Source organism: Geotrypetes seraphini, chromosome 7, assembly GCF_902459505.1.
Source record: "Geotrypetes seraphini chromosome 7, aGeoSer1.1, whole genome shotgun sequence".
NCBI lineage: Eukaryota > Metazoa > Chordata > Amphibia > Gymnophiona > Dermophiidae > Geotrypetes > Geotrypetes seraphini.
In genome coordinates, this window is record NC_047090.1 from 13,606,934 (window position 1) to 13,617,827 (window position 10,894).

Here is a 10,894-nt window from a genome sequence, read left to right on the forward strand (position 1 = left end):
ACTTGGACTTGCCTGATGTTCCGAGGTTGTCTCCTTTTAGAACCTCTCTGCACGTTGCTGTTACCTTGTTACCCATTCCTCTTTTGGAGGACGGGTTGTATGCCTCTTATTATTCTCTTTTCTTTTTCTTCCCTTGCTCCGCCTGCTTGAATATGACAATATATATGCTTTTTTAGCAGAGACCTTCCTAATTTTGTTTTATTTAGAGGCCGACACTCCATCCATACCATTTCATAATCTAGGGAGTCCCACATGTGAGTATATGCTGCCTGCTTGTCCTGGGATAAAGAACAGTTACTTACCGTAATGGGTGTTATCTAGAAACAGCAGGTAGATATTATCACATCCCACCCACCTCCCCTGGTTGGCTTCTTTACTTGGGCATTGAACGGATGAGCTCATAAGCTGGCATTGGGTGGGAAGGCACATGCGCGATGCGGGCAGGCTTAAAGTGACAGTACACTTTTACATTGTCCGTATCGGGCTCTGTGGATGACGTCACCCACATGTGAGAATATCTGCCTGCTGTCCCTGGATAACATCTGTTACAGTAAGTAACTGTGCTAGTTCTACACAGTTATCTCTCACTGACTGTGTGAACCACAGATTTTTAGTGACACATAACCAGACAATACTACTGAAAATCTAGGGAGATTGTTCGACACTATCTAGGTAGTGCTGAGTAGTCTAGAGGTGGAATTGGGATGGACCTGGGAAGTTATCTTGGCACTGCCAGTACTCAACACTAGTACCAGGATAATTGTTGGGCTATCCTAACTTGACCAGATAATTATCAGGGTGCCAGCTCTGAATATATCGGCTGGCACTCAATATAAGTACATAAGAATAGCCTTACTGGATCAGACCAATGGTCCATCTAGCCCAGTATTCTGTCTTCAGGGAGGTCAATCCAAGTCACAATTTCCTGGCAAAAACCCAAATAGTAGCAGCATTCCATGCCACAGATCCAGGGCAAGCAGTGGCTTCTCCCTTGTCTCTCAATAGCAGTTTATGGACTTTTCTAAAACCTGCTACAGTAACCGCTCTTACCACATCCTCTGACAACACATTCCAGAGGATGGCTGTCAGGTAAGACCTGGATATTTAGTTCCAGTGCCAGGATTAGACCTGGCATTGAATATCTGGGTCAAATTCTGCCCATGGCAGTCACTGCCTTAAAAATTGCAGACTGCTGCAGCTGAATATTGGGTTCTTTGTTTCTTATTCTTTGACACTGTTTTGGTAGGGACTTGTCTGGATAATACCTGTATGATGATGGCATGTCTTGAAATTGCTTTAGTAATCAATTTAATGTCATATCTTCTAAAATTTGGTTGATCTGGAATCACAGTACATATGTATGAAAGCTATACATTTGATTCTTTGCAATCCACTGTATTGGGTATTTCATAAAGCATGTATATATACAAGTGTAGCTGTGCCAGACTCTAGCCCTCAGGTGTTACTTACAAATTTGGTTTTTAGAACAGCTAAATCAAGGACAAGCAGGATAACAAGTCTACACTATGGGTGGCATCATCCGACAGAACCTGGTATGGTAAAAATTGTATTTAAGCTCTCTTAAGATTCTGTAAAGCTTTTTAGCAGGCAGATCTGCACGTGTGTTGGATAGCCATTGGTATCATGTGTGACCACCTCAGTTCCTATTTTCTGCTAGGTCTTTCACCTAGTATAGTTAATTGCATAGTTTGCCATTCAGTTTACTTAACAACAAAGACCTTTTTTTGTATATCAACTGAATAGTAAAATGTTGAACTCCTGTGTGATGTCCCTTTTTTTCTTGTGGAATATTTAAAAATTGAGAGATTCTAGTCAACCATTGCTTCTAATTTTGTATCCCTGCCTTTTGTAACATCAGCTGATGCAAGGTGCAAACATAGATCCATTTGATTTTGTGTTAACTATTTTTTTCCTGATGTCCTATAGACCAAAAAGCACCAGTGACTTTAAGGTAAGAAAGCTTTATGATAGGACCATGTTAGTTACTGATACAACTTGTACCTATAATGCGAAGAGAGGTCTTTGTGACTGTCAGAGGATGGAAAGATTAATTTTTTTAGTCCAGCCTCACTGCAGTGGTATTGGGCCTTGACTTTAAGGGACCCAAGTGTTGTACTGGACACTGGTGAAGCATTAGTACACCTCAAAGTTCAACACAAGGCATCATCAGGAACAACCCACCTGAAGAAGGTGAAAGATTCTGCTGCACTTCAGTTCTTATCAGAACATGATGCTGAAAGTAGAGCAATTTTGGCAGCTTTCAATTTTCCTGTAAACTCCCATAGAGAGGATTGCTCTTCAACCATATTGAGGGGGGAATGGAAGAGAATTTGAGGGGCAAGGATCAAGCCCTACTGTGGTACTTAAGTGTCCCAGGAAGACAGTTGTCCTGGTATTGCTATCTTCTGTCTTTCATAGCACTGAAAGTACAAAAAGATGGGAGGAAAATACAAAAAAATATTTAAAAAGATACACAGGGAACCATTTCTTACCCATGCACTGGTTGCTTGCCCTTTTGAAAGAAAGGTCCCCATCTAGAATCAAACTTAGCTTGTTCCCCCTTGACATAGAAACAAAGATTGTCACTATTGAGAAGCTTGCATTCTGTCATTTGCAATGTAATCCCTTAGGGATATACTTCCAGACTAGAGCAGTTGTGGTACCAGTGCCTAGCATTTGAGGAATGACCACTACCCCTTCCCTCCTCACCAGTCCAGGAGAGAAGTAATATCCAAGGAGAAACCAATATTGCCTGAAATCTATCTCTGCAAAAGTTCAAAACCTTGGGTTGGAAACAAACCAGGTGTCCTGTAATGTGAATCACATAAACTATAAGTTCAATCCTCTGCAAGCAAATAGATACCCTGTGAATGTCCCTCCAGAGCTTCAAGTATTACTAATCTACATTCTCTTGCAAATCCCTGTTCTAAATATAGGTAAGGTATAGATCAATTTTCTCTGAAATTTAGATAACAATTCCTCTAGAAATAAGAGCAATTACCTTGGCATTATCTCTTGAACACAGTGCCAATTCCATCCAAAAAGACTCCCGTGCCATACCTTCCCTTGCTATAAAGTTTTGCAGCATCATGCCAAGGTGAAGGTAGGATGCCTGGCAGTTCAGACTCTGCTCTGAGGTCCTCAGAAGGGGTCAGTTCACCTTTCTCAAATACCTTAGTTGAAAGGCAGTTAAATACCATTTGCGGTCATAAACTGCAACTCTTTATCTCTCCAACTTTGCAAGGTAAGAAGAAAAGTACAGACAGCCAGAGAAGGATCGTTACAAATTGGGCAGAGGGTATCTGTGGGTTAAAAAGCAAAGAATATAAATCCATCCCCACATAAAGCACCTCTCCAAAGCAACCTCAAGGGGCAAGACATCCAATCATGAAGATGCACCAACCTCCTTTTGGATTAGGGAGAACCATATCCTCTCACCCCTTCTTCCAATCACAAACTACTCTGAATATGGAGGACTGTGGTGCCCCAGATTAAAAAAAAAAAAAAAATCTGCATAAGACATATTGAAACAAAGGACAGCAAGAATTTTTTTTTCAGAAGATAGATATGCTTGTCTGAAACCAGCAAAAAATCATTCAAGTCATTTATCTGTAAAAGGAGGAAAAAACTAGCAGTACAAGTTCCTAGGGTTTTTAACAATACAGATACCCAAATAAGTTAATCCAGAGAGTACTACCCAGAAACCATATACCCTGTAAGGTCAAGAGGAAAGATTTTTTTTTTTTTAGTTTTAGTAAAGTTAAATATTATAGCTCCATATTGCGGCACAGTTCTCAGGATCTTGAGTGACAAAATCCTACACCTAGTATAGTGAAAAGAAAACCCCACCAACCTTGAAGATTGACTAACTTTATGAGCAAAAGGCTTAGTGACCAGCATTGACAAGAAAAGGCCACATTTAACAGGAAATGTGGAGATAGCAGATATTTTGTTTTGGTGATACATGCAAGGCCTTAACTCGCATCAAAAAAGTATCCAAGAAATAATATAGCCTGCATGGTTCACAAAGCCATTTATAGGTAAAACTCCATAGGTCTTAGCGCAGATGTCAAAGCTATGCACTCCTTCCTCAATCCAAGGACACCAACAGTACAATTAGCCTCCTCCTCCCCCCCCTTTCACGTGTATGTAGGAAAAAGCTGCAGGAATCAACATTCACATACCAAGGACCCAAGATATGGAATGGCTTCCCTCTCCACCTACGACAACCATGCCAGTATCACATCTTCAGAAAGAAACTTAACTCACCTTTTCTCCTTGGACCTATAACGAAATCTCAGGAGCCTACCTCCTCATATCCTTCATTCAGTGCTCATGTCTTCTTAATCTTGTTGTAAACCACATTGAATCCTAGCTGAAATTTGCGGTATAGAAGAAAAATGTATGGTAAAGCAGATGAAAAATAAAGGGCCAATGGTCCTTATCAAAGGCCTTGTCTGTGTCAAGAGCCACCACCACCCCTGATCTCTGACCACTATCAGCCAGATATATTATTTTGAAAAGGCAAATTGTTTTATAACAAGGTACCCAATCTCTAACAAAACTCACCAGGTTGGAATTTATCAAGCTGCAATTATAGAATATTAGCAAATGACTTTGACATTTAAATTAAGATAGGTTGATACATACAGCATTTAGTTTTCTCCTTCCCTTTTTTATGAACAAGAATGATTTTGACTTCAGAGAAATACGAGTGTCAGTGGTATGTCAAATTTGAACCTTAATCCTTAAAAGAATTAAGTCCAGCATAAAGGAGCCCGGGTTTAATAGGATAGCATACACATCAGGCCAGAACACTTCCCTCCAGAAAAGGTACCAGAAGCCAGCTGTATCTCTGCTAAAGTGATGGGATTACCTAATTCACCTCTTCGTGCTTCTGTTAAGATAAATACCTGCACATCAGCAAGAAAAGAAGACAATCTGTCCAGCGAGAGCAGATGGATTCCACATATCTGTGAACAGTGCTTCTGAAAGATTTATTCACAAAGTCAGCTGACTCCAGGAGACCTTAATTTTAGTGATAAGCACACTTATTGTTCGTTGCCTAACCACTGGACCATCAGGGGTTCCACCTTACTACCATGCTTATAATATTGCAAAGCACATTTCTATCCGTAGGATTTACATTTTTTCCTATTTCACCCTTGTGTTATTTCATTACAATTGACAGCATCTCTGTCTCTATTTAGAAGAGCTGTTTGCTTATGTCTGTGTTCCAGTAAGTCAGTACCACTCTTCCTGTTTGGTCCTCCTTTCCTTATTCAAGGACTGACAACTTTGCCCTGATGGACCATTTTAAACATCTCCCAGTGTAAATTGGGTTTTATCAGAGGTAAGAGATCAAAACCTCTGCACACTAAGAAGGTTAGGGTGAATTTGCCAATACACCGATCTGATTTCCCAGGAATCTCAAACAAAATTGCAGGACTAAGATCAGGCAGACACCAAACAAAATAGCACAGAATCTCACACCAGAAATTGTGCATGAAATTATGCAAATTCAACATGCATAAAAAATAATCTAAATGGCTGCATCCATTAGTCAAGGGAGGGGGGTAGTCTGTGCTTGAGTGATACACATGGCCGCCTTTATGTTGGCTAGCTGATAAAGCCTAATCAGAGAGGCTACATGAGAAGGAACTGGCCATACACAAGAAGACTGATACAGAGCTGGATCAAGCACAGCTTTTCAGTCCTCACTCAAATGTGCTCAGTATTGAAATGGTACAGTGTGTCTAAATTTTTGATAAAGGTGCGTTGATCCATAAATATTCATGAGGGTAAAATCTACTGAATAAAGAGAGCATTCCCTGATGACAAAATGACCCCCAAGAGAGTCTCATGTCCAAGGCTTTCATATTTGAGGAGAAGTAAATCCAAATCCCATCAGTGGTTGAACAGAGAAGGTCACAGGCAAACCTACTCATTGGTGCCCCAGGAAGGATTCTTGTAAGCTATTACAATTTGGACCACCTTGGGAGGCAAGTATTCTGAAATACTATGCTTGTAGCTCTTTTCTCCCCTCTTTGGAACCTGAGTTCTCTCCAACCCTTCCGTAAACATATGAAAATCTGGCTTTTCTCAAAAATCTAACACTCCCTCCTCATCTGACATCCTAGCCCTCTAACATTCTTCTTTCCTCCGATCTTCTTCTAGCCCTTCCTTGGAGTTCCTTTCTCACCACAATTCCTGTAAACCGTGCCGAGCTCCACGACTATGGAGATGGTGCGGTATACAAACCTAAGGTTTAGTTTAGTTTAGTTTTTCTAGTTGTAAGCCAACACATATTGTGAACAAAATCTGTCATGGTTTTCCCCAAAGAAACAACTACTTGAGGCCATTTGTGTGGAAAGATAAGGAGTGTGGAAAACACATCAGGTTGACCTGTGTTTTCAAAACAAAACAGCATTGAGAGCTGCTGTCGTGTATTGGGGCCTTCAGATTCTCATAGCAGCAGGCCTTATTCCTCAGATATGACAGCCAGGAAAAAGTCACTGACATGTCCTGCAAATATTTGGAGATAAGTCTAGGAAGTAGTGGATCAGATTAAGGAGCACTGTACTCCAGCCACTTCAGAGCACCTCCTCATTTATGGATGTTGAGATTTTTGTCCGCCCGAGAGTGACTGTTCTAAAAGGAACATGTTGAGGTTTACCTTGTCGGGGCCTTAAATGTTGGTGACCCACTTGTGCTCTGCTTCAGTAAGAAAGATGCAAAGTTCCTTCATGGACTTTGGTCCACATATTGATATATTGTTTGAGCAGTTTCTCTAAAGATTAAAATTATTTCCAGGTTTCCTTCCATTACTGTTCTCTTTTATTAAAGGCAGCCTGTAGATAGAAATTACCATCACTGAGAACTTATCCTGTTCTAGCAGGAGCTCTTTGAGGACAGCAGGATGAGTTCTCTATATCCGCCTCCTTTCCCTGGAAGCTGGCTTCTACTAGCCTTAAAGCTTTGTACAGAACTGAGGTAGTCCACAACATGGCCAATATGGTAAGGCCGACACCTGCAGATCTGCCTGTCAAAGCTCTGAGAACTTAGCTTTGAAATGCTCTTTACTATGTCAGATGTCATTCATAGCGCTTTCATCTTCTTGTCCTTGTTTAACCTGGCTTATGAATAGTTGTGTACAAGTGATTCATGGATATCCATTACGGGGATTCTGAAAAACTAAATCTGCCGACAGCACATGGGAAGTGGAATTTGCTGTCTTAGGGTCTTATTTATGAAGCGTTTTTTCTAGGCATAGACTCCCTAAGCTGTGTTAGCTGTTTAATGGAGTAGTTAATACAGTGCATTTAGTGTGTGTCAATTTCCAATTTAACTCTTAATACTAGTGGGTGAGGGGCAGGGGTTGCACTTTATTTGTTAATATGGAGGCAATTACTGCATATTAATGGTAAACACAGCACAGAGAATGTCACCTGAATAAGTACAGCTAATTGCAGTTTGCCAAGTCAATTAACAACAAAACACCTTTTTCGTGCATTAACAAAATGTTGAACACCCTTTATGGTTAACATGGAGTCATTGCATTTGTGATTTGTTAATTTTGTCTCAACCTTTAGTAAATGCAAAATCTTACTGCACTTCAGTAAATAGGGCTTAACAAATAGCCCTGTTAGTGCAGTGAGCTTTTGCAGTCTCTTGTTTTAAAGCATTTGTATGTTCTCTATTCAGGGAATTGATACTTTAAAAGATTAGTCCATTTTTTAAAAAATTTAAAAGCATGTTTCTGCTTCTTAAAAACTCAAAAGGTTTAACTGTGCAGTGACTGTATTTCAAAATTATAGGAAGAAGAAACTGTAAATTTTTGTGTGACTTGGCTGTATTAAGGAAATAAAGAAACTGGGGTTTTAATAAGTATGGCATGATAGACTAAACAGAGGGGTACAATATTTGGGATTTTTTTTTTTTTTTTTAGAAGTGATAATATCCCTGGGAAGCAGCAGTTTAACCTAGGTAGAAATGTTGTGTGCTATTTTAAACTTTGTAGCTATGACATAGGAAGTTAAGTAGCACTATCAAAATTTCTCCTCAAATATATGTTTTGTTATTAAAAAATAAAAGTATATGAAATTGGTATTGGCACAGTTCACTGCTTGTGATCTAACTTTGCTGAGAAGAGTGATAGGGAAACACCATGGTTCTTTGACTTTCCCTGCAAGTATGTAGCGTTTATACATCTAAAACAAAAAATAACAAAATCTAAAAAACGTAATGTATCCGAAAACATTTCAGACTGCGCTGAGCTGCTGCTTTTAAAGGGTTATTTTAAAACAGAACCTCCGCTTCCATCGGCTGAGTAAGACGTCATTTTGAAATAGACACCAAAATAGAGTTTCACTGTGCTTCCTAAAAAAGTTATTTATTTATTTTTACACGTTGAGCACTCTGTGCAATTGAAAGAAGTTTGATTTTTTTTTTTTTTTTAAATCACAGAATGTCTTGCCCAGCCGTTGAGGTGTTGGTGTAATTCAGAATTCAAATTATTTTTTCTTATGATGCTTGTAACATTTGGAAAAGTATGCAATTTATTGCAGTTGCAGAAATGATGCCATGATAAATGCCAAATGCTAGTCTATTGTATTGTACTTAATCTACAAGTACTTCTTTATTTAGACAGATAGAATGGATAAGTGCAACTGTTGACATAGGTTGGGGAAAACTGATGTAAAGAAAAAAAAAAATTCATAATGGATAAAACCATAGGGGAATTCTAAAAAGAATTTTGTGCAATCGCAAAACTAGCTATTTTCTCTTTATAAATAATAATGTAATTCAGTTGTTTATATTGTTAGATAAAGTTAGCACCATTTTAATGTTTTTATGTACATCTCAAATGCGGCTTCTAGCTTCATTGGTTAGGTTGAATGAGTTGTGTATGTATAGTTGTAAAAATGTATTTTTTTTTGTTATGGGGCGTAGCAAAATCTACATCACAAATTTTGACACATTACAGCTGAAGGAAGAGGAGCACATGGGAAGAAGAGGAATTACTCAGCATGGAGGATGACACTTGGCCAGCAGTTTGCTTCAAGTGCTTGAAATGACACTGCTATGAATTCATGGATAACATGAACAGAAATAGAGCTGAATAAAGCAAATCTGCATACATGGTAACCCGTAGCTCTACTTTTATTTTTTTATGTTGCTTAACTGTTTTATTTGAGAGGAAAAAAAAAAAAACCTGTGTGATTTAAAAGTTCTAGCCTTTGCAACTTTATTACTGGTTATAATACATTTGACAATTATAATGTGCAAACAAATGGAAAGTCAAGTAACTCCTTGTTTTTATAGTACTGGTAGTTTGTTCTTGTTGATATGTTCATGTTCTGATAATGTCTGTAAACAGCACCACTTTGATTACAGTAGATGTAGTGTTGTAATAAACTGTTTAATGGGGCTGATGTGTAAATCTGTTCAAGTTATTTTAATGTTTACACTCAGGGAAAGTCTTGTGTTCAGCAATATTTAAAACCAATGTTACGTTGACAAGATTTTGTTTTGATAGCTTTGCAATCTCTTTTCTGCATATGTATCGATGTGAACTTTCATTCAGAAATCCACATGATACTCAAGAAATGCTTCACCCTTCTAATACACAGTGTTAATGTTTTAGCACCCTGGTATTTTAAGTTCTTAAAGTAGGCAATGTGTGATCTGATTTTTACTACATACTGTGTAAAAATGACTGTATCTTGGATTTGATGCAGCTGATTGCGAGTGTTTTATATTTATCTTGCTTTTAAATGTCCATGTATCATAACCCACTTTGAGTTTCAACAGAATTCTGAAAGTTGGCATTAACGTTTTTAGTGAATGGCCGGCAGCTGCTGTTTTCCTGTTTAGAGTTGAGCTCCTTTCTCTTCAAGGCCATTGGCAGAATGCACAGAGTTGCCCACTGTATAAATGTGACTGAATTAAGCATTTTGTTTCAGCTATATTCCTGTGGTATTCAGGTGGACATGACCTATGTTTCATGAGTCTGATTTTGTAGATGGAATTGTTGATTTAATGAGCAAGTCACCGAGGTGTTGCAAATTTACTCAGACATCGCAGTTGAAGTTTTTACTGAACCAGAAATTTTTACAAAATTGATAGCATTTGTTTTTTTTAAATGGGAACATTTAATGTTGCTAGTACATTATTTACATCTTTTAACAATAATTGTACACAAATTTGAGTAATTCATTTTCAACATTTTTTTGTGAATGAATCTGATTTGTTCAGTAATTTTTGTTACTGTAAGATGCTGAGATTTCTAAAACCTCGGTGGCTTCATAATGTGGACATCTGCAGCAATGTTGAATGCTCAAATATAATTCCAGTGCTAAACGCAATGGAAAATCATGTTGGTTCTTGTGTTGTCTTTATGTAGCTAATCGTTTGGTCTCAGAACTTCAAAATAATTTTTTTTTTGTCTAGGGTGATTTTTTTTTTTTTTTTAATCTATATAAATTTAGCTGTTATGTTGGATTCCAGTGCGTGCTTCTGCCCATTCCTATTTCTTAAACTGTGAATGACAGGGTTCTTTATTCATAAGCTCTTCAAACTGTTTTGCTATCCAAAGTGATTCCAAATGTCTAACCTTATTCCAAGTTAAAAACTGCCTTTTAAACATTTTGTAACCTGAGTGCATTGTATCAAATGAGGTGTGTTTTTCACTTTTATTTCCATTCATTTTATGTCTGTTTTTCAGAAACTAGGCTTAAATCTAGGGGGAAAATGCTAAATGTGCTATCAATTGTAATGAACTCAAAATGTTATATGCAGGCTGCATATACTGCCATTTATGGTTCATAGTAAATATTTAAGGAACAACAGGTAAGTAACGTTTTTACAAGGC

At 38.1% G+C, this 10,894-nt stretch overlaps 1 protein-coding gene across 5 annotated transcripts in view; it reads left to right on the top strand.

Annotated features, from left to right (window-relative positions):
- The window catches only part of CPSF6 (cleavage and polyadenylation specific factor 6), a 75,526-nt gene extending 65,128 nt beyond the window's left edge, over positions 1–10,398 (top strand). For 4 of the 5 annotated variants that reach the window (XM_033951051.1, XM_033951054.1, XM_033951053.1 and 1 more), the window contains exon 10: positions 9,008–10,398. The gene's annotated coding sequence lies outside the window, so the exon portion shown is untranslated. Of the gene's footprint in view, positions 1–8,973 lie in introns of all 5 variants that reach the window. The other variant, XM_033951052.1, reaches the window with a different exon arrangement.
- The last annotated feature ends 496 nt before the right edge of the window (positions 10,399–10,894 follow it).